At 59.9% G+C, this 23,273-nt stretch overlaps 5 non-coding genes across 5 annotated transcripts; 4 read left to right on the top strand and 1 right to left on the bottom strand.

Annotated features, from left to right (window-relative positions):
* The first annotated feature begins 4,311 nt into the window (after nucleotides 1–4,311).
* On the top strand, nucleotides 4,312–4,474 carry LOC134544012 (U1 spliceosomal RNA). Its single transcript, XR_010077446.1, has one exon. It is a non-coding gene; the product is annotated as a U1 spliceosomal RNA (small nuclear RNA).
* Nucleotides 4,475–10,800: 6,326 nt separating this feature from the next.
* On the top strand, nucleotides 10,801–10,963 carry LOC134544010 (U1 spliceosomal RNA). The gene has a single exon (XR_010077445.1). It is a non-coding gene; the product is annotated as a U1 spliceosomal RNA (small nuclear RNA).
* A 299-nt stretch (nucleotides 10,964–11,262) lies between these two features.
* LOC134544033 (U5 spliceosomal RNA) lies at nucleotides 11,263–11,382 on the bottom strand. The gene has a single exon (XR_010077466.1). It is a non-coding gene; the product is annotated as a U5 spliceosomal RNA (small nuclear RNA).
* A 543-nt stretch (nucleotides 11,383–11,925) lies between these two features.
* Nucleotides 11,926–12,088, top strand: LOC134544009 (U1 spliceosomal RNA). Its single transcript, XR_010077444.1, has one exon. It is a non-coding gene; the product is annotated as a U1 spliceosomal RNA (small nuclear RNA).
* A 6,350-nt stretch (nucleotides 12,089–18,438) lies between these two features.
* Nucleotides 18,439–18,601, top strand: LOC134544008 (U1 spliceosomal RNA). Its single transcript, XR_010077443.1, has one exon. It is a non-coding gene; the product is annotated as a U1 spliceosomal RNA (small nuclear RNA).
* The last annotated feature ends 4,672 nt before the right edge of the window (nucleotides 18,602–23,273 follow it).

The raw sequence follows: 23,273 nt of genomic DNA, 5'->3' as shown, positions 1-23,273 counted from the left end.
CCAGGTTTGGGGATGGGTGAGACGACGGCGGTTTTCCAGGGGGTGGGGAAGTGGCAGAGGAGGAACATTGCGTTGAAAAGACGGGTCAGAAACACAAGGGCCTTGCGAGGTAGGGCACGGAGCACGGGGGAGGGCAGAGAGTCGTGGCCAGGAGCAGAACGGGGCCGAAGGCGGGCGAGCAGGGTGCGGACCTCGGAAGGCGTGACGAGCGGCAGGGGGAAGGTGGCCGGAAGGGGGGGCAAAGTGACGTGGCGAGACAGGAGGCGGGCCCCGTCCTCGTCGTCCGAAGACTCGGAGGACAGGGAAGGGCCGGGTGCGGATGCGAAGGTGGTCGCCAGGTAGGCGGCCACCGCCTCGGATCGCTCCGAGGCCGTTTCCGCCACACCCGTGGGGGTGGTCAACGGGGGGATGGTGGTAGGAACCGAGCGGAGACGACGGACGTGAGACCAGAGGGAGCCGGAGCAAGCAGAGAGGGATTGGAGACGCCGAGTCTCCAGACGGGCCCTCCACTCCGCGACCAATCGCCGGCAGCGCCCCCGCAGCACCAGGTACACCCGCCGGTGCAGCAGGGAACGACTAGCCTGCCAGAGGACGCGGAAGCGGTTGCGCAAGGACAAGGCGTCCCGGAGGTAAGGCGGAAATGGGTCGACAAGGGGACGGGGGGGAACCAGAGGTATGTTGGCAGAGGCGGCCGCGGAAATGGCGTCGGTCAGCGAGAGAACGTTGGCGTCAAGGCGGGCAGGGGTATCGAACGGAACAGACAGGTCTATGGCAGCGGAGAGGGAACGCTGAAAACCGCCCCAGTCGGCCTTGGGAAAATCGAAGCGGGGGAGGTGGGGGTTAGAACGGGGGTGAAAGTGAAGTGTGGCAAGAACAGGCAAGTGGTCGGAGGTGCCGGAGGTGATGGTGGTGAGATCCGAGAGAATGGGGAGGGGCGTGGACAGTGCAAAGTCGATGATGCTGGGTTGCCGGTTGAGCTGGGCCGGAAAAAATGTCGGGGTCGGAGGGGCATAAAGAGAGAGAGGAGTACGCCGAAGGAGTTGCCGGAGGGAGCTGCCCCGCCGGTTCGCGGCGGCACAGCCCCAGAAGGGATGGGTGGCGTTGAAGTCCCCGGCCAGCACGACGTGGGCGTCGAGCCGACCGAGGGCGACAACGTCGGCCGTGGGAAAGGCGTACTGAGGGGGGAGGTACAAGGATACCAAGGTCAGGGAGTACGGGAGGCCGTGCAAGCGCACAGCAACCGCCTCGGCCGCGGGGGAAGAAGGGATGCGACGGCGATGATGTGAAATGGTGTTGCGGACGAGTAACGCCACCCCCCCGCCCCGACCATCGCGATCGGCACGGTGGACCGCATACCCGGGGACCAGGACGGGGGCAGAGGGGGAGAGCCAGGTCTCAGAAAGGAACACGACGTCGGGCGATCGCTCGTGGAGCAGGTGCAAAAGGTCGTGGAGCTTAGGGAGGAGGGAAAAGACGTTCCAGATGAGGACACTAAGGGGAGGGGCGGGATCCATCGAAGAAATTCAGAAGGGCCTGGAGGAGCACTTCGAACTTCTCGGTGGAGGTGCGGGCTCGGGAGAGTGCCGTCAGGACAGACCGGATGAGCGGGAGGTACTGTCGGATGAATGAAATGAAGTCGTGAATGAGGGATGAAAGCGACGAGCAGTCTGAGTCGGAGGCAAGCGGTCGAGAGTCAGAAGAAGGAGCGGAAGGAGGAGGGTGCGAGGTGGCAGAGGGGGGAACAACCGGTACAACGGGGGGAGGGCGTGCCCAAGCATTGGTGGAGAGAGCAGGAAACGTCTTGGGATCGGACAGGGACGGGACAGAGGGCCCGGTCCCCACGGCAGTCGTCGTGGCGTCAGTGAGTCGTTGAGGGTGTCGGCGCAGGTAAGCCTGAATCACGCGACAGTCAGTGGAAGTAGCGAAGTGGGCCCCGTCACAAAGCGTGCAGCGTCGGGTAGTCGAGGTGCAGTCCCGAGACCAGTGGGGCCCAGCGCACTTGAAACAGGCGAGGTCCCGGTGGCATCGGGAGGACGGGTGTCCAGGCCGCTGGCAGCGGTAGCACTGAGGTACGCGCCCCGAGCCGCGGTATTTCTCAACTGCCACCACCCAGCAGCCCAATGTCTTCAACTTCAGGAAGGGGGCTGCCTCACCCAGACCGGATGTAGTGACCAGGAAAGGCCGGGTCGTTGAAGTAGGAGAGGTGCGCATGGCCACCACAGATGCCACAGGTAGGTGCAGGTCGAGCAGGGACTGGGTGACCTCGTCAGCCGTCGTGGAGAGAGGGAGTTTCTTGATCACAACTCGATCGGCACGCTCGTCGGGGCGGAGATGGGTGTAGGGTTTATATCCGAGGCGTTGGAGTTCGTCAAATAGGAGCTGGTGGTCCTGAGGGTTGCTGGTATAAAAGGAGGTGCGGTCATTGACGGAGGTGACAGAGAGAGGACCGGAGAGGAGAGACTGAAAACGTTGTGCAGTGGCGAAGGGGCCGGCTGTGGGCGTGAGAAGGCAGGCGATCGGAGGCATGCGAGGCGTGCGAGGAGTGGAGGTAGGCGGGCGAGGCGCCGCCGAGGAGGAGGCACGAGGCTGCGAGGCTGGAGGGCGGGGTGGAGCACGAGATGAGCTGGGACTCGTCGAAGAGGGGCCCGGGAGAGTGGTGAAGGGCACAGGAGGAGGTTGCGTGTCGGGCCGGTGCCGCTTAGCATGCTGCTTGCGGCGGGGCTTGGCAGTCAAGGGTCGGTCCGAGGAGGCAGCCCCAGCGCCGTCGTCGGTGTCGGTATCCGGTAGACTGAGGAGACTGTCGTAGCGGTTGCTGGTAGGGACGGCATCGTCGGAGGAGTGCTGGTCGGGGTGGGCGCGCTTGACGGTCTTCGTGGGAACGATGAAGCCGGTGTCCATGGGAGTAGCAGTCGCAGCAGGAGGAACGGCGGCAGGCGGTGAGTCGGTCGGCAACAGCGGAAGAGAAGGCGCAGGAGACATGATCGGTGAAGTGATGCAGGCCGTGGTGGTAGTAGTAGTCACAGTTGGTGGTGTTGGAGCAGAGGTAGTCGTAGGCAGAGCGAGGATGGTGGAGACGTCCAGGCCGTGAAGATGTTTCGTCTCGCTGACCTTAATGCAAACAGTCTGGGTGCGCAGCCCGGCTGGCGCGGGGGAGGGAGGCGGAGCCACCCCCCCGACCCCAGCAGCGCCCACCTCCCCAGACCCGACTTGCATGGTCTCCAAGCGCTGGCGATGCGGTCCACAGTATTGTCGTGGCTGGGGTGGCCGATTGTCAGTAGTCATCTCATCGCCAGAACCGGCCTCGGCCGAGGGCCTCGGACCAAAGTCGTCCCCGCCCTGGTTCGGCGTCATCGGGAGAGAGTCCATTCCAAACTCTCCCCTCGGCCTCCCCAATAGGCTACAACTTGGTTGCCGGGAGTCACAAGAAGTGGCCTCGGCCGATGGCCTCTGACCGAGGTCGCCCCCGCCCTGGTTTGGCTTCATCGGGAGGGAGTCCATTCCAAACTCCCCCCTCAGCCGCCCCAATAGGCCGCGACTCGGTGGCGCACAGCACTCACAAGAAGAAGATCTAGGATCTAAGAACTAGATCTACACAAGAGCACTCCTGGTGGTCGACTCAGGAACTAGCAGCAGCAGGTCTCGGCGGCTCGCTGAAATTGCTGAAAGGAAACCAGTTAGTGAATGGCCAAAAGTGCTCAGATTTGCTTCAAAAAGCTTTTAAAAAATTCCCCTGAACAGTTTGATGCCTTTGAAGGGAAACCAGAGCACGGTTGAAACTTTGAAAATCCGGACTATATAGGAAAAATGTGCGGACCACCACTAATGGTGAAAATAGCGTACGGTCGTGCAGCCTGAAGCCGCGAATCGTCCGAAAATCGCCTCGTGGGACACGGCACTCGATATTTCGTGAAACCCTAGGTATGTTGCTAATGGAAAAAAGTTCCCCTCTCGACTGTGCCGTGGTGCCCGCCTTTTTGCCGAGGCGGACGCGACGACCCGAGTGCCGCCACGCGGCAAACGGTGTAACCAAGTGCCGCCACGCGGCAAACGGGGTAACCAAATGCACGCGGCGGTCGACCGTCGCCGTGGGTACAGAAACAAAGGAAACGAGGTGCGAGTAGAAACGGGCAGTTGTAGGAAGAAATTGTATTTGCATTGTTGGTGTGTACTGTCATGTAGTGTGATGAACTGGCACGGGAGTGTTATGTCTGGGGAAAGAGCTGTTTCGGAGGTAGAAGTACATAACCTCAAAACACGTTGATGAGGTGGTCCGAGCTCCAAGTGAAATAGAAAAGCGAAACACTGCGCAGCATACTTACCTGGCGTAGGGGCTACCCTGATCAAGCAGGGGGTTCCCCCAGGGTGAGGCTCTTCCCTTGCACTTCGGTTGAGCTGACCTCTGCGATTACCCCAAATGTGGGTAACTCGGGCGCGTAATTTTTGGTAGTCGGGACTGCGTTCGCGCTGTCCCGGTGAAAAAATTTCAACTTAGTAGTTGTGAAGTAGTGTTAAGAATTATGTACAGTGAAGTGTAATTTTTTTTTTTTTTTTCATCTGTGTATGGTATGTAATGCATTCGTAGGTCTCAAGTTTACGGTGCCTTGGCGAACAACCCCACCGTCTTGAAAGTGCGGAAGGAAGGTACGTAATTGTGCATGGTAATAGTTGAAAAAAGAAAAAAAAAATTCCCATGAACGATACTTGTCCAATTCGATTTTTCAGATTTCCCCCTCCCCGCCTCACCCCCGGGCCCAGTGGTTTAACGGTAACCGGCCCAGTGTGTAAACACTGGGCACAACAAAAAATTGTTTAAAGACTCATCAAATGTTCCCCTCCACGGAAATCTTTAGTTTTTTTTTTTTTTTTTTTTTTTTTTTTTTTTTTTTTTTTTTTTTTTTTTTTTTTTTTTTTTTATGGGGCCCCTAGGGGCCCACACACAAAAACATCATTTAATACATAAAGATACATACAAGGCAGTGGACAAGAACACTGTACAGAACATAAACACAAAGATGAAGAACATGACGATGCTGGACCCCGCCAACACGGAGGTTCTTGAAGGTCCCGGCTACTTGTTGGGTGGAGGGGGGGTGAGGGACTGCTGGGGGTGAAGAGATGCTGATCCAGGAGCCGCGCAGCTGATGGAGGCCGCGCGGAGAAAACGGCGATGCTGATGACGATGGGAAGAAGACGGAGTGGCGATGTAGATGGTGAACTATGGTGGCGGGTCCGCGGAGGCTACCGGTGGACGTGGAGGTCTACGCCGTCATCTACCGGGCCCACCGGCCGCCGGGACGTCGTCAGCGTCGTCGTCGGAGTCGTCGCGTAAGTGGTCAGTCGAAAAGAGCGGTCGTCGTGGGTGGGGTGCAGGAGGCAGCGGCTCCGCAAGTTGAAGGATGAGGGGGTTGTCGCTGCGTCGGCATCGGCGTAGGAAGTAAGTTGTCATGGAGCGAAGGAGAGGGTGAAGGTGGGGCAGGCCGGAGTCTGCCAGGAGAGTCAGCCTGGAGGTGGCGCGGGGGAGTCCGAGAAGGAGACGAATCCCCAGGAAGTAGGTGCGGGTAATGGGGCGAAGGTTGAAACGGGATGAATGAACCCACACGGGGGATGCGTAGGTGAAGCGTGGGATGACGTAGGAATGAAATGCGGTGATGCGAACCGGGAGGGGGGTGCCAGATGAGGGTCGCAGTATCGGTGCCAGCTGCGCCAAGACCGCCCTGGATTGAGTCTTCATGGAAGCAAGGTGCGGGATGAAAGTGAAGGTACTGTCCAGGGTCACCCCCAGATAGCGGACCTCGGGTGACCAGGGGATGGCAGTGCTGGAAACTCGTGGGGGGTGGTCCTGGCGTGGGTGGATGCGTGAGAAGAGAATGGATTGGGTCTTCGAGCAGTTCAGCCCGATGCCGTGCGCGAGGAACTGAGTAGAGAGTGATGTGAGCCCGCGGCTCAGGCGGTCGCCGAGCATCCGCTCGGAGACGGAGGAAGCGAGGAGGCAAGTGTCATCGGCGTACTGAACCAGGTGAGTGCCAGGTGGTGGTTGCAGGTCGGCGATGTGAAGGGTGAAGAGAAGGGGTGAAAGGATGGCGCCCTGGGGGACGCCGGCCATGATGTGACGGGGGTCGGAGAGTTCGCCCTCCACCCGAACCCGGAAGGTACGACCCCCCAGGAACGAGCAGATGAGGCGTATGAGATGAGGCGGAAGGTCGGTGGCGGAGAGACGGTGAACGAGTAGTGAATGGGGCACGGAATCAAATGCCCGGGCAAGGTCCAGAAGCACCATGCCCGTGTGTTGGCGCCGTGCGAAACCTTGGACAGCCAGCACCTCCACACGGGCGATGGCGTGGGAGGTGGAGTGACGTTTGCGGAAACCGAACTGGTGATGGGGGAGAAGATGCAAGAGGTTGACGTGAAGGAGAAGGCGTGTGAGAATGGTCCGCTCTGCGACCTTAGAGACGATGGGTAGAAGAGAAATGGGGCGGTACGATGATGGTAGGGAAGGGGGCTTCCCGGGTTTGGGTATGGGTGAGACAATGGCCACTTTCCAAGGGGTGGGGAAATGACAGAGAAGGAACATCGCGTTGATGATGCGGGTAAGGAAGACCGTCGCCTTCCGAGGAAGAGCACGGAGGACGGGTGCAGGCAGAGAGTCGGAACCGGGGGCAGAAGGGGGCTTGAGACGGAGGAGGAGTGTGCGCACCTCCGATGGCGTGGCGAGAGGGAATGGCAGAGAGTCCGGAAGAACGGGCAGAGTGACGTGATGTGCGAGGGGGGGGGGTGTGTCCCCGTCGTCCGAAGACTCGGAGGAGAGGGTGGGGGGGTCAGCGGAGGCAAACGTGGTCGCGAGGTAGGCAGCGACCGCCTCCGATCGCTCAGGGGCAGTCTCCGCCACCCCGGCCGAGTGGGTGAGTGGGGGAATAGTGGTGGGGACCGATCGGAGGCGCCGGACGTAGGTCCACAGAGAGCCGGATGCAGAGGCGAGGGAGCCGAGACGCCGGGTCTCCAAATGCGCCTTCCACGCCGCGACCATCCGGCGGCACCGGCCCCGCAGCAGGAGGAACACCATCCGTGTCAACGGGGACCGGTTGGCCTGCCACAGGCCGCGGAAGCGGTCGCGCAGGACCACGGCGTCACGCAGGTAAGGCGGGAAGGGGGTGATGCGGGTACTTGGAGTGGCCAGCGGAATGTGAGCGGAGGCGGCCGCAGAGACGGCCCGGGTGAATGACACGACGTTGGCGTCGAGACGGTCGGGGGTGTCGAAGGGGAGGGTGAGGTCGAGTGATGATGAGAGGGTGGTCTGGAACCCATTCCAGTCGGCGTTGCGGAAGTCGAAGCGGGGAAGGTGCGGGTTGGAATGGGGGTAGAAGTGAAGGGAGCCGAGGACGGGCAGGTGATCCGAGGCCCCGGCGGTGAGCGTGGTGAGACCAGAGATGATGGGGAGCGGTGTGGTGAGGGCGAGGTCGATGATACTGGGATGACGGTGGTGCTGAGCGGGGAAGAATGTGGGGGTGGCGGGGGCGCAGATGGAGAGGTTAGTACGCCGGAGGAGCTGACGGAGGGAGCTGCCTCGGCGGTTGGCCGCGACGCAGCCCCAGTAGGGATGGGTGGCGTTGAAGTCCCCGGCCAGCACGACATGGGCATCGAGCCGACCGAGGGCGACAACGGCGGCAGAGGGGAAGGCAAATTGGGGTGGGAGATACACGGAGACTAGAGTCAGGGAGTAGGGCTGTCCGAACAGGCGCACGGCCACAGCCTCAGTCGCGGGTGAAGGTGGAATGTGTCGGCGGTGATGGGTGAAGGTGTCGCGCACCAGGAGTGCCACCCCACCCCCCCGACCATCACGGTCGGAGCGGTGGACGGCATATCCCGGGACGCGGAGGGGTACAGCGGGGGTCAGCCAGGTCTCTGATAGGAACACGACATCGGGTGAGTGCTCGTCGACGAGGTGAAGGAAGTCGAGAAGCTTAGGGAGCAAAGAAAAGGCGTTCCAGACTAGGAGCTTAAGGGGCGGCGGGGGATCCATCGAAGAGACTCAGAAGCGCTTGGAGGAGCACCTCGAATCTCTCCGAAGGGGACTTGGCATGGGACAGGGCGGTCAGGGTGCGGCGAATGAAGGGAAAGTACTGCCGAAACAGCTGGATGAGGTCACGTATGATCGTAGTGAAAGAAGTGTCGTCAGCGTCCGGTCGGTGAGATGAGGGGTCCTGAGGTGCAGATGGTGATGGCCCGTCGCGGGAGGGGAACAGGGTGGCGGCGGCGGAACCGCGCCGAGTCCAGGCGTTGGAGGTGACGGCGGGAAAGGCACGAGCGTCGGTCAAGTTTGGCGGTCGCGGTCGCGGTGCCGGGGTGGCCTCAGGCTGTTGTCGGGGGGGGTGGCGTCTGAGGTAGGCCTGGTTCACCCGGCAGTCCATGGAAGTCGCGAAGTGCGCCTCGCCGCAATTGACGCACTTCGGAGTCGTCGATGTGCACTCGCGGGACCGGTGGGGCCCGGCACACTTGAAACAGGCCACCGGCCTCTCGCAGCGTGTGGATGGGTGGCCGGCCTGCTGGCACCGGTAACACTGCGGGACCCGCCCGCTGCCACGATAGCGTTCGACGGAGACCACCCAGCAGCCCAGGGAGCGTAGAGCCAGGAAGGGAGCTGCCTCCCCCAGGTGGTGAGTATTAACCAGGAACGGACGGGTCGTGGCGGTGTCGGTGACGCGGAGCGGAGTGACGGAAGCAACGGGTAGGTCCAGGTCGAGGAGGGCGGCGTGCACCTCCTCGGGGGTAGTGGTGAGTGGGAGACGCTTCAGGACGAGTCGGTCCCCCTTCTCGTCCTGTCGCAGGTGCGTGAAAGGCTGATGGCCGAGCTGGGTGAGGTGGTTGTATAGGAAGGTGTGATCAGCGGCGTTAGAGGTGTAAAAGGAGGTGCGGCCGTCGACGGAGGTGATGGATAGCTTGCCAGAAAGGAGCGACTGAAACGATTGGGCCAGGGTGAAGGGGCTGGTGGTGATGGGGAGGCGGCAGCCGATGGGCGGCATGCGGGTAGGCTTGACGGTGGCGGCGGCGGAGGCAGATGCGGGGGCGGCAGCAGGTTGGGTGGGAGGCCGGGTGCGGGGTCCAGGTGCAGATGCGGAGGTGGATGGTCGAGGCGACAGCTGACGAGCAGCGGAGGTCGATGGCTGAGTCGCGGCGGTCGTAGTCGGTCGGGGGGTGGTGCGGCGGGTGAGGTGTGAGATGCGGGATGACGTGGATGGTGCAGGTGACGAGTCCCGGGACGAGGTCCCCTCCTCGCCGGCGGAGTCGAGCTCGAGGGCGCCAAACCGGTTGGAGATGGAGGTGCGGTCCTCGGCGCGCCCCATCCTCGGCCGCTTCACCGTCCGGCGGGGGAGGCTGAAGCCGGTGTCCATCGGCACGTCCCGGGGGGCCGCAGGCTCGACAGGGATGAGTGGCAGTGAGGGGGAAGGCGCTGAGAATGGTGAGGAGATGGGGTGAGAAGCAGAGGGGGTGAAAGTGCAAACTGTCGTGGTCGTCATGGTGGTGGTCGTGGTGGTGAGGGTTGCTGCCATGGTGACGTCCGGGGTGAAGGGGGTGTCGGAGCAGAAGCCAGGTGGCACCATCTGGTGATGCTTGGACTCCGACACCTTCGTGCAGCGCTCCTGGGTGCGGATCCCGGTCTGGCTGGGGGTGGGGGGCGGCGAGCATCCCTCTGCTCCAGCATCGCCCGAGGCACCCGTCCGGTCTCGGTGGCCACCAGGAGGCCTGGTGTAGTCCCTCAATGGCGGTTGGAGTCGGCCCTCAAAGTCGGAGTCCCCCAGGGGCGGGTCCTCCCCGGACCCCCCCTCGGCCATGCCGACGAGAAACAATCAAGTCGGCAGGCCAAGAGCCACACCTGGGAGGAACTACTCTTCTCGGCCACCTGGTGACAGCCCCAGGAAGCAGCAGCAGCAGTCAGCAGTCAGTTAAAAGTGGAAGAAGATGGAGTGAATATAATAGGAGTGATGCTGAGTAGAACTTGTAAATAAAAATAAAATAATAATTAGTGGAACCCGAGGGTTGAATTTATTTCTGCAGAGTCCCCCCAGCAATGCCCAGGGGGGGACCCTGTTGCTTGCTGCTGAGAGTTACCAGATCCGGATATGCACCCAGCAGCAAGTCTTCGCACCAGAAACGACTGGTCGGATTATAAAAGCACGCGAGGAAAACTCGAATTAACTAAGGAAATCCCTGCAAACCACTCAGAGTAGCACCTAAGAGCAGTTTGAAGGGAAACCAGAGCACGGTTGAAACTTTGAAAATCCGGACTATATAGGAAAAATGTGCGGACCACCACTAATGGTGAAAATAGCGTACGGTCGTGCAGCCTGAAGCCGCGAATCGTCCGAAAATCGCCTCGTGGGACACGGCACTCGATATTTCGTGAAACCCTAGGTATGTTGCTAATGGAAAAAAGTTCCCCTCTCGACTGTGCCGTGGTGCCCGCCTTTTTGCCGAGGCGGACGCGACGACCCGAGTGCCGCCACGCGGCAAACGGTGTAACCAAGTGCCGCCACGCGGCAAACGGGGTAACCAAATGCACGCGGCGGTCGACCGTCGCCGTGGGTACAGAAACAAAGGAAACGAGGTGCGAGTAGAAACGGGCAGTTGTAGGAAGAAATTGTATTTGCATTGTTGGTGTGTACTGTCATGTAGTGTGATGAACTGGCACGGGAGTGTTATGTCTGGGGAAAGAGCTGTTTCGGAGGTAGAAGTACATAACCTCAAAACACGTTGATGAGGTGGTCCGAGCTCCAAGTGAAATAGAAAAGCGAAACACTGCGCAGCATACTTACCTGGCGTAGGGGCTACCCTGATCAAGCAGGGGGTTCCCCCAGGGTGAGGCTCTTCCCTTGCACTTCGGTTGAGCTGACCTCTGCGATTACCCCAAATGTGGGTAACTCGGGCGCGTAATTTTTGGTAGTCGGGACTGCGTTCGCGCTGTCCCGGTGAAAAAATTTCAACTTAGTAGTTGTGAAGTAGTGTTAAGAATTATGTACAGTGAAGTGTAATTTTTTTTTTTTTTTTCATCTGTGTATGGTATGTAATGCATTCGTAGGTCTCAAGTTTACGGTGCCTTGGCGAACAACCCCACCGTCTTGAAAGTGCGGAAGGAAGGTACGTAATTGTGCATGGTAATAGTTGAAAAAAGAAAAAAAAAATTCCCATGAACGATACTTGTCCAATTCGATTTTTCAGATTTCCCCCTCCCCGCCTCACCCCCGGGCCCAGTGGTTTAACGGTAACCGGCCCAGTGTGTAAACACTGGGCACAACAAAAAATTGTTTAAAGACTCATCAAATGTTCCCCTCCACGGAAATCTTTAGTAAAAGGCGAAAGATTTATGCGTTTGAAGGGAAACCAGAGCACGGTTGAAACTTTGAAAATCCGGACTATATAGGAAAAATGTGCGGACCACCACTAATGGTGAAAATAGCGTACGGTCGTGCAGCCTGAAGCCGCGAATCGTCCGAAAATCGCCTCGTGGGACACGGCACTCGATATTTCGTGAAACCCTAGGTATGTTGCTAATGGAAAAAAGTTCCCCTCTCGACTGTGCCGTGGTGCCCGCCTTTTTGCCGAGGCGGACGCGACGACCCGAGTGCCGCCACGCGGCAAACGGTGTAACCAAGTGCCGCCACGCGGCAAACGGGGTAACCAAATGCACGCGGCGGTCGACCGTCGCCGTGGGTACAGAAACAAAGGAAACGAGGTGCGAGTAGAAACGGGCAGTTGTAGGAAGAAATTGTATTTGCATTGTTGGTGTGTACTGTCATGTAGTGTGATGAACTGGCACGGGAGTGTTATGTCTGGGGAAAGAGCTGTTTCGGAGGTAGAAGTACATAACCTCAAAACACGTTGATGAGGTGGTCCGAGCTCCAAGTGAAATAGAAAAGCGAAACACTGCGCAGCATACTTACCTGGCGTAGGGGCTACCCTGATCAAGCAGGGGGTTCCCCCAGGGTGAGGCTCTTCCCTTGCACTTCGGTTGAGCTGACCTCTGCGATTACCCCAAATGTGGGTAACTCGGGCGCGTAATTTTTGGTAGTCGGGACTGCGTTCGCGCTGTCCCGGTGAAAAAATTTCAACTTAGTAGTTGTGAAGTAGTGTTAAGAATTATGTACAGTGAAGTGTAATTTTTTTTTTTTTTTTCATCTGTGTATGGTATGTAATGCATTCGTAGGTCTCAAGTTTACGGTGCCTTGGCGAACAACCCCACCGTCTTGAAAGTGCGGAAGGAAGGTACGTAATTGTGCATGGTAATAGTTGAAAAAAGAAAAAAAAAATTCCCATGAACGATACTTGTCCAATTCGATTTTTCAGATTTCCCCCTCCCCGCCTCACCCCCGGGCCCAGTGGTTTAACGGTAACCGGCCCAGTGTGTAAACACTGGGCACAACAAAAAATTGTTTAAAGACTCATCAAATGTTCCCCTCCACGGAAATCTTTAGTTTTTTTTTTTTTTTTTTTTTTTTTTTTTTTTTTTTTTTTACAAAGGGAACTCCCACTGAAGGGAGTTACCCACCAAAAAATTCATCTTTAATATAAAAAGCGGATACAGGTGAACACAAATAAAACACAACATAGAACACGAATACATGGCCACAAGGGCGAATGGTGACAATCTTTATTCAACACTGACGAAACGGGGCCCCTCCGACGATACCGTCCTAGAGGTCCAGCTGCTTGTTGGGCGGCGAATCTTCTGTGGGCTGCCGGGGGCGACTCGGGGCGCAGAAGGTGCCGGGCCGCAGATGAAGACGGTCCGGAGCAGTGGCGATGTTAGGCAGTAGTTCACTGAGAGCAGAGATCTTGATGGGATGATGCCTGGTAACATTCCTCAGAGCCAACCGTGGACGTGGTGATCACCGTCGTCAGCTGCCGGGCCCACCAGCCGCGACTGCACCAGCGTCAACGTCATCAGGGTCAGGGCGTCTCAAATGATCGTAGGTAAAGAGCGGTCGGCGGGGGTGAGGAGCGTCAGGCAGGGGCTCTGCAAGGAGTCGGATCAGGGGGTTGTCAGAACGCCGGCAGTGGCGGAGAAACTTCTTAGTCACCTTGCAGAGCAGCTCGTGTAAGTGCGGGAGCCCAGTCTGGTCCAGGAGGGTCTGTCGTAAGGTGGCGCGAGGGAGACCGAGCAGGAGGCGGGCACCGAGAAAGTAGGACCGGGTGATCGGACGGAGGTTGTACAGAGAGGAGTGGACCCAAGCCGGGCACGCGTAGAGGAAGTGGGGAAGAACAAAGGAACGGTAGGCAGTCACACGAACGTCGAGAGGGGTGCCGGATGTCGGTCTGAGTATGGTGGCCAGCTGAGCCATGACGGCACGGGACTTGGTGCGGATTGAGTCGAGGTGCGGCAGAAAAGTAAAGGTATTGTCTAGGGTGACCCCCAGATAACGGATGCGAGGCGACCAGGGGATGGCTACGGTGGAGATGACTGGCGGGTGGTCGTGGTGTGGATGAAGTCGGGAGAAGAGGATGGATCGTGATTTAGAGTGATTGAGCCCGATGCCATGCGCGAGGAACTGATTGTTGAGGGAAGTGAGGCCGCGGCCGAGACGGTCGCAGAGCAGCCGCTCGGAAACTGAAGAGGCCAGGAGACAGGTATCATCGGCGTACTGGACAAGATAGGTGCCGGGAGGGGGCTTGAGATCAGAGATGTGGAGGGTAAAAAGTAGCGGTGAGAGAATGGCGCCCTGGGGGACGCCGGCGGAGATGGGGCGGGGGCCGGAGAGGACCCCCTCCACCCGAACCCGGAAGGTGCGACCCTCCAGGAAGGAGCAGAGGAGGCGGATGAGATGAGATGAGAGGTCGGTGGCAGAGAGGCGCTGGAGGAGCTGGGCATGCGGAACGGAATCGAAAGCACGGGCGAGGTCAAGAAGCACCATGCCCGTGTGTTGCCGCCTGGCGAATCCCTGGACCACCAGGTGCTCCACACGGGCAATGGCGTGGGTCGTCGAGTGGCGGGGGCGGAAACCGAACTGGTGGCGGGGTAGAAGGTCCAGGGTGGTGACTTGAAAGAGGAGACGGCGGTGGATCGCCCGTTCCGCGACCTTGGACAGAATAGGAAGAAGCGAGATGGGCCGAAAAGATGAAGGGAGAGACGGGGGCTTGCCAGGTTTGGGGATGGGTGAGACGACGGCGGTTTTCCAGGGGGTGGGGAAGTGGCAGAGGAGGAACATTGCGTTGAAAAGACGGGTCAGAAACACAAGGGCCTTGCGAGGTAGGGCACGGAGCACGGGGGAGGGCAGAGAGTCGTGGCCAGGAGCAGAACGGGGCCGAAGGCGGGCGAGCAGGGTGCGGACCTCGGAAGGCGTGACGAGCGGCAGGGGGAAGGTGGCCGGAAGGGGGGGCAAAGTGACGTGGCGAGACAGGAGGCGGGCCCCGTCCTCGTCGTCCGAAGACTCGGAGGACAGGGAAGGGCCGGGTGCGGATGCGAAGGTGGTCGCCAGGTAGGCGGCCACCGCCTCGGATCGCTCCGAGGCCGTTTCCGCCACACCCGTGGGGGTGGTCAGCGGGGGGATGGTGGTAGGAACCGAGCGGAGACGACGGACGTGAGACCAGAGGGAGCCGGAGCAAGCAGAGAGGGATTGGAGACGCCGAGTCTCCAGACGGGCCCTCCACTCCGCGACCAATCGCCGGCAGCGCCCCCGCAGCACCAGGTACACCCGCCGGTGCAGCAGGGAACGACTAGCCTGCCAGAGGACGCGGAAGCGGTTGCGCAAGGACAAGGCGTCCCGGAGGTAAGGCGGAAATGGGTCGACAAGGGGACGGGGGGGAACCAGAGGTATGTTGGCAGAGGCGGCCGCGGAAATGGCGTCGGTCAGCGAGAGAACGTTGGCGTCAAGGCGGGCAGGGGTATCGAACGGAACAGACAGGTCTATGGCAGCGGAGAGGGAACGCTGAAAACCGCCCCAGTCGGCCTTGGGAAAATCGAAGCGGGGGAGGTGGGGGTTAGAACGGGGGTGAAAGTGAAGTGTGGCAAGAACAGGCAAGTGGTCGGAGGTGCCGGAGGTGATGGTGGTGAGATCCGAGAGAATGGGGAGGGGCGTGGACAGTGCAAAGTCGATGATGCTGGGTTGCCGGTTGAGCTGGGCCGGAAAAAATGTCGGGGTCGGAGGGGCATAAAGAGAGAGAGGAGTACGCCGAAGGAGTTGCCGGAGGGAGCTGCCCCGCCGGTTCGCGGCGGCACAGCCCCAGAAGGGATGGGTGGCGTTGAAGTCCCCGGCCAGCACGACGTGGGCGTCGAGCCGACCGAGGGCGACAACGTCGGCCGTGGGAAAGGCGTACTGAGGGGGGAGGTACAAGGATACCAAGGTCAGGGAGTACGGGAGGCCGTGCAAGCGCACAGCAACCGCCTCGGCCGCGGGGGAAGAAGGGATGCGACGGCGATGATGTGAAATGGTGTTGCGGACGAGTAACGCCACCCCCCCGCCCCGACCATCGCGATCGGCACGGTGGACCGCATACCCGGGGACCAGGACGGGGGCAGAGGGGGAGAGCCAGGTCTCAGAAAGGAACACGACGTCGGGCGATCGCTCGTGGAGCAGGTGCAAAAGGTCGTGGAGCTTAGGGAGGAGGGAAAAGACGTTCCAGATGAGGACACTAAGGGGAGGGGCGGGATCCATCGAAGAAATTCAGAAGGGCCTGGAGGAGCACTTCGAACTTCTCGGTGGAGGTGCGGGCTCGGGAGAGTGCCGTCAGGACAGACCGGATGAGCGGGAGGTACTGTCGGATGAATGAAATGAAGTCGTGAATGAGGGATGAAAGCGACGAGCAGTCTGAGTCGGAGGCAAGCGGTCGAGAGTCAGAAGAAGGAGCGGAAGGAGGAGGGTGCGAGGTGGCAGAGGGGGGAACAACCGGTACAACGGGGGGAGGGCGTGCCCAAGCATTGGTGGAGAGAGCAGGAAACGTCTTGGGATCGGACAGGGACGGGACAGAGGGCCCGGTCCCCACGGCAGTCGTCGTGGCGTCAGTGAGTCGTTGAGGGTGTCGGCGCAGGTAAGCCTGAATCACGCGACAGTCAGTGGAAGTAGCGAAGTGGGCCCCGTCACAAAGCGTGCAGCGTCGGGTAGTCGAGGTGCAGTCCCGAGACCAGTGGGGCCCAGCGCACTTGAAACAGGCGAGGTCCCGGTGGCATCGGGAGGACGGGTGTCCAGGCCGCTGGCAGCGGTAGCACTGAGGTACGCGCCCCGAGCCGCGGTATTTCTCAACTGCCACCACCCAGCAGCCCAATGTCTTCAACTTCAGGAAGGGGGCTGCCTCACCCAGACCGGATGTAGTGACCAGGAAAGGCCGGGTCGTTGAAGTAGGAGAGGTGCGCATGGCCACCACAGATGCCACAGGTAGGTGCAGGTCGAGCAGGGACTGGGTGACCTCGTCAGCCGTCGTGGAGAGAGGGAGTTTCTTGATCACAACTCGATCGGCACGCTCGTCGGGGCGGAGATGGGTGTAGGGTTTATATCCGAGGCGTTGGAGTTCGTCAAATAGGAGCTGGTGGTCCTGAGGGTTGCTGGTATAAAAGGAGGTGCGGTCATTGACGGAGGTGACAGAGAGAGGACCGGAGAGGAGAGACTGAAAACGTTGTGCAGTGGCGAAGGGGCCGGCTGTGGGCGTGAGAAGGCAGGCGATCGGAGGCATGCGAGGCGTGCGAGGAGTGGAGGTAGGCGGGCGAGGCGCCGCCGAGGAGGAGGCACGAGGCTGCGAGGCTGGAGGGCGGGGTGGAGCACGAGATGAGCTGGGACTCGTCGAAGAGGGGCCCGGGAGAGTGGTGAAGGGCACAGGAGGAGGTTGCGTGTCGGGCCGGTGCCGCTTAGCATGCTGCTTGCGGCGGGGCTTGGCAGTCAAGGGTCGGTCCGAGGAGGCAGCCCCAGCGCCGTCGTCGGTGTCGGTATCCGGTAGACTGAGGAGACTGTCGTAGCGGTTGCTGGTAGGGACGGCATCGTCGGAGGAGTGCTGGTCGGGGTGGGCGCGCTTGACGGTCTTCGTGGGAACGATGAAGCCGGTGTCCATGGGAGTAGCAGTCGCAGCAGGAGGAACGGCGGCAGGCGGTGAGTCGGTCGGCAACAGCGGAAGAGAAGGCGCAGGAGACATGATCGGTGAAGTGATGCAGGCCGTGGTGGTAGTAGTAGTCACAGTTGGTGGTGTTGGAGCAGAGGTAGTCGTAGGCAGAGCGAGGATGGTGGAGACGTCCAGGCCGTGAAGATGTTTCGTCTCGCTGACCTTAATGCAAACAGTCTGGGTGCGCAGCCCGGCTGGCGCGGGGGAGGGAGGCGGAGCCACCCCCCCGACCCCAGCAGCGCCCGCCTCCCCAGACCCGACTTGCATGGTCTCCAAGCGCTGGCGATGCGGTCCACAGTATTGTCGTGGCTGGGGTGGCCGATTGTCAGTAGTCATCTCATCGCCAGAACCGGCCTCGGCCGAGGGCCTCGGACCAAAGTCGTCCCCGCCCTGGTTCGGCGTCATCGGGAGAGAGTCCATTCCAAACTCACCCCTCGGCCTCCCCAATAGGCTACAACTTGGTTGCCGGGAGTCACAAGAAGTGGCCTCGGCCGATGGCCTCTGACCGAGGTCGCCCCCGCCCTGGTTTGGCTTCATCGGGAGGGAGTCCATTCCAAACTCCCCCCTCAGCCGCCCCAATAGGCCGCGACTCGGTGGCGCACAGCACTCACAAGAAGAAGATCTAGGATCTAAGAACTAGATCTACACAAGAGCACTCCTGGTGGTCGACTCAGGAACTAGCAGCAGCAGGTCTCGGCGGCTCGCTGAAATTGCTGAAAGGAAACCAGTTAGTTAATGGCCAAAAGTGCTCAGATTTGCTTCAAAAAGCTTTTAAAAAATTCCCCTGAACAGTTTGATGCCTTTGAAGGGAAACCAGAGCACGGTTGAAACTTTGAAAATCCGGACTATATAGGAAAAATGTGCGGACCACCACTAATGGTGAAAATAGCGTACGGTCGTGCAGCCTGAAGCCGCGAATCGTCCGAAAATCGCCTCGTGGGACACGGCACTCGATATTTCGTGAAACCCTAGGTATGTTGCTAATGGAAAAAAGTTCCCCTCTCGACTGTGCCGTGGTGCCCGCCTTTTTGCCGAGGCGGACGCGACGACCCGAGTGCCGCCACGCGGCAAACGGTGTAACCAAGTGCCGCCACGCGGCAAACGGGGTAACCAAATGCACGCGGCGGTCGACCGTCGCCGTGGGTACAGAAACAAAGGAAACGAGGTGCGAGTAGAAACGGGCAGTTGTAGGAAGAAATTGTATTTGCATTGTTGGTGTGTACTGTCATGTAGTGTGATGAACTGGCACGGGAGTGTTATGTCTGGGGAAAGAGCTGTTTCGGAGGTAGAAGTACATAACCTCAAAACACGTTGATGAGGTGGTCCGAGCTCCAAGTGAAATAGAAAAGCGAAACACTGCGCAGCATACTTACCTGGCGTAGGGGCTACCCTGATCAAGCAGGGGGTTCCCCCAGGGTGAGGCTCTTCCCTTGCACTTCGGTTGAGCTGACCTCTGCGATTACCCCAAATGTGGGTAACTCGGGCGCGTAATTTTTGGTAGTCGGGACTGCGTTCGCGCTGTCCCGGTGAAAAAATTTCAACTTAGTAGTTGTGAAGTAGTGTTAAGAATTATGTACAGTGAAGTGTAATTTTTTTTTTTTTTTTCATCTGTGTATGGTATGTAATGCATTCGTAGGTCTCAAGTTTACGGTGCCTTGGCGAACAACCCCACCGTCTTGAAAGTGCGGAAGGAAGGTACGTAATTGTGCATGGTAATAGTTGAAAAAAGAAAAAAAAAATTCCCATGAACGATACTTGTCCAATTCGATTTTTCAGATTTCCCCCTCCCCGCCTCACCCCCGGGCCCAGTGGTTTAACGGTAACCGGCCCAGTGTGTAAACACTGGGCACAACAAAAAATTGTTTAAAGACTCATCAAATGTTCCCCTCCACGGAAATCTTTAGTTTTTTTTTTTTTTTTTTTTTTTTTTTTTATTTTTTTTTTTTTTTTAACAAAGGGAACTCCCACTGAAGGGAGTTACCCACCAAAAAATTCATCTTTAATATAAAAAGCGGATACAGGTGAACACAAATAAAACACAACATAGAACACGAATACATGGCCACAAGGGCGAATGGTGACAATCTTTATTCAACACTGACGAAACGGGGCCCCTCCGACGATACCGTCCTAGAGGTCCAGCTGCTTGTTGGGCGGCGAATCTTCTGTGGGCTGCCGGGGGCGACTCGGGGCGCAGAAGGTGCCGGGCCGCAGATGAAGACGGTCCGGAGCAGTGGCGATGTTAGGCAGTAGTTCACTGAGAGCAGAGATCTTGATGGGATGATGCCTGGTAACATTCCTCAGAGCCAACCGTGGACGTGGTGATCACCGTCGTCAGCTGCCGGGCCCACCAGCCGCGACTGCACCAGCGTCAACGTCATCAGGGTCAGGGCGTCTCAAATGATCGTAGGTAAAGAGCGGTCGGCGGGGGTGAGGAGCGTCAGGCAGGGGCTCTGCAAGGAGTCGGATCAGGGGGTTGTCAGAACGCCGGCAGTGGCGGAGAAACTTCTTAGTCACCTTGCAGAGCAGCTCGTGTAAGTGCGGGAGCCCAGTCTGGTCCAGGAGGGTCTGTCGTAAGGTGGCGCGAGGGAGACCGAGCAGGAGGCGGGCACCGAGAAAGTAGGACCGGGTGATCGGACGGAGGTTGTACAGAGAGGAGTGGACCCAAGCCGGGCACGCGTAGAGGAAGTGGGGAAGAACAAAGGAACGGTAGGCAGTCACACGAACGTCGAGAGGGGTGCCGGATGTCGGTCTGAGTATGGTGGCCAGCTGAGCCATGACGGCACGGGACTTGGTGCGGATTGAGTCGAGGTGCGGCAGAAAAGTAAAGGTATTGTCTAGGGTGACCCCCAGATAACGGATGCGAGGCGACCAGGGGATGGCTACGGTGGAGATGACTGGCGGGTGGTCGTGGTGTGGATGAAGTCGGGAGAAGAGGATGGATCGTGATTTAGAGTGATTGAGCCCGATGCCATGCGCGAGGAACTGATTGTTGAGGGAAGTGAGGCCGCGGCCGAGACGGTCGCAGAGCAGCCGCTCGGAAACTGAAGAGGCCAGGAGACAGGTATCATCGGCGTACTGGACAAGATAGGTGCCGGGAGGGGGCTTGAGATCAGAGATGTGGAGGGTAAAAAGTAGCGGTGAGAGAATGGCGCCCTGGGGGACGCCGGCGGAGATGGGGCGGGGGCCGGAGAGGACCCCCTCCACCCGAACCCGGAAGGTGCGACCCTCCAGGAAGGAGCAGAGGAGGCGGATGAGATGAGATGAGAGGTCGGTGGCAGAGAGGCGCTGGAGGAGCTGGGCATGCGGAACGGAATCGAAAGCACGGGCGAGGTCAAGAAGCACCATGCCCGTGTGTTGCCGCCTGGCGAATCCCTGGACCACCAGGTGCTCCACACGGGCAATGGCGTGGGTCGTCGAGTGGCGGGGGCGGAAACCGAACTGGTGGCGGGGTAGAAGGTCCAGGGTGGTGACTTGAAAGAGGAGACGGCGGTGGATCGCCCGTTCCGCGACCTTGGACAGAATAGGAAGAAGCGAGATGGGCCGAAAAGATGAAGGGAGAGACGGGGGCTTGCCAGGTTTGGGGATGGGTGAGACGACGGCGGTTTTCCAGGGGGTGGGGAAGTGGCAGAGGAGGAACATTGCGTTGAAAAGACGGGTCAGAAACACAAGGGCCTTGCGAGGTAGGGCACGGAGCACGGGGGAGGGCAGAGAGTCGTGGCCAGGAGCAGAACGGGGCCGAAGGCGGGCGAGCAGGGTGCGGACCTCGGAAGGCGTGACGAGCGGCAGGGGGAAGGTGGCCGGAAGGGGGGGCAAAGTGACGTGGCGAGACAGGAGGCGGGCCCCGTCCTCGTCGTCCGAAGACTCGGAGGACAGGGAAGGGCCGGGTGCGGATGCGAAGGTGGTCGCCAGGTAGGCGGCCACCGCCTCGGATCGCTCCGAGGCCGTTTCCGCCACACCCGTGGGGGTGGTCAGCGGGGGGATGGTGGTAGGAACCGAGCGGAGACGACGGACGTGAGACCAGAGGGAGCCGGAGCAAGCAGAGAGGGATTGGAGACGCCGAGTCTCCAGACGGGCCCTCCACTCCGCGACCAATCGCCGGCAGCGCCCCCGCAGCACCAGGTACACCCGCCGGTGCAGCAGGGAACGACTAGCCTGCCAGAGGACGCGGAAGCGGTTGCGCAAGGACAAGGCGTCCCGGAGGTAAGGCGGAAATGGGTCGACAAGGGGACGGGGGGGAACCAGAGGTATGTTGGCAGAGGCGGCCGCGGAAATGGCGTCGGTCAGCGAGAGAACGTTGGCGTCAAGGCGGGCAGGGGTATCGAACGGAACAGACAGGTCTATGGCAGCGGAGAGGGAACGCTGAAAACCGCCCCAGTCGGCCTTGGGAAAATCGAAGCGGGGGAGGTGGGGGTTAGAACGGGGGTGAAAGTGAAGTGTGGCAAGAACAGGCAAGTGGTCGGAGGTGCCGGAGGTGATGGTGGTGAGATCCGAGAGAATGGGGAGGGGCGTGGACAGTGCAAAGTCGATGATGCTGGGTTGCCGGTTGAGCTGGGCCGGAAAAAATGTCGGGGTCGGAGGGGCATAAAGAGAGAGAGGAGTACGCCGAAGGAGTTGCCGGAGGGAGCTGCCCCGCCGGTTCGCGGCGGCACAGCCCCAGAAGGGATGGGTGGCGTTGAAGTCCCCGGCCAGCACGACGTGGGCGTCGAGCCGACCGAGGGCGACAACGTCGGCCGTGGGAAAGGCGTACTGAGGGGGGAGGTACAAGGATACCAAGGTCAGGGAGTACGGGAGGCCGTGCAAGCGCACAGCAACCGCCTCGGCCGCGGGGGAAGAAGGGATGCGACGGCGATGATGTGAAATGGTGTTGCGGACGAGTAACGCCACCCCCCCGCCCCGACCATCGCGATCGGCACGGTGGACCGCATACCCGGGGACCAGGACGGGGGCAGAGGGGGAGAGCCAGGTCTCAGAAAGGAACACGACGTCGGGCGATCGCTCGTGGAGCAGGTGCAAAAGGTCGTGGAGCTTAGGGAGGAGGGAAAAGACGTTCCAGATGAGGACACTAAGGGGAGGGGCGGGATCCATCGAAGAAATTCAGAAGGGCCTGGAGGAGCACTTCGAACTTCTCGGTGGAGGTGCGGGCTCGGGAGAGTGCCGTCAGGACAGACCGGATGAGCGGGAGGTACTGTCGGATGAATGAAATGAAGTCGTGAATGAGGGATGAAAGCGACGAGCAGTCTGAGTCGGAGGCAAGCGGTCGAGAGTCAGAAGAAGGAGCGGAAGGAGGAGGGTGCGAGGTGGCAGAGGGGGGAACAACCGGTACAACGGGGGGAGGGCGTGCCCAAGCATTGGTGGAGAGAGCAGGAAACGTCTTGGGATCGGACAGGGACGGGACAGAGGGCCCGGTCCCCACGGCAGTCGTCGTGGCGTCAGTGAGTCGTTGAGGGTGTCGGCGCAGGTAAGCCTGAATCACGCGACAGTCAGTGGAAGTAGCGAAGTGGGCCCCGTCACAAAGCGTGCAGCGTCGGGTAGTCGAGGTGCAGTCCCGAGACCAGTGGGGCCCAGCGCACTTGAAACAGGCGAGGTCCCGGTGGCATCGGGAGGACGGGTGTCCAGGCCGCTGGCAGCGGTAGCACTGAGGTACGCGCCCCGAGCCGCGGTATTTCTCAACTGCCACCACCCAGCAGCCCAATGTCTTCAACTTCAGGAAGGGGGCTGCCTCACCCAGACCGGATGTAGTGACCAGGAAAGGCCGGGTCGTTGAAGTAGGAGAGGTGCGCATGGCCACCACAGATGCCACAGGTAGGTGCAGGTCGAGCAGGGACTGGGTGACCTCGTCAGCCGTCGTGGAGAGAGGGAGTTTCTTGATCACAACTCGATCGGCACGCTCGTCGGGGCGGAGATGGGTGTAGGGTTTATATCCGAGGCGTTGGAGTTCGTCAAATAGGAGCTGGTGGTCCTGAGGGTTGCTGGTATAAAAGGAGGTGCGGTCATTGACGGAGGTGACAGAGAGAGGACCGGAGAGGAGAGACTGAAAACGTTGTGCAGTGGCGAAGGGGCCGGCTGTGGGCGTGAGAAGGCAGGCGATCGGAGGCATGCGAGGCGTGCGAGGAGTGGAGGTAGGCGGGCGAGGCGCCGCCGAGGAGGAGGCACGAGGCTGCGAGGCTGGAGGGCGGGGTGGAGCACGAGATGAGCTG

The sequence above is a fragment of the Bacillus rossius genome, unplaced genomic scaffold, assembly GCF_032445375.1.
Source record: "Bacillus rossius redtenbacheri isolate Brsri unplaced genomic scaffold, Brsri_v3 Brsri_v3_scf27, whole genome shotgun sequence".
Lineage (NCBI taxonomy): Eukaryota > Metazoa > Arthropoda > Insecta > Phasmatodea > Bacillidae > Bacillus > Bacillus rossius.
Note: the sequence above shows the minus strand (reverse complement) of the source record. Positions and strands in the feature narration are given on the sequence as shown.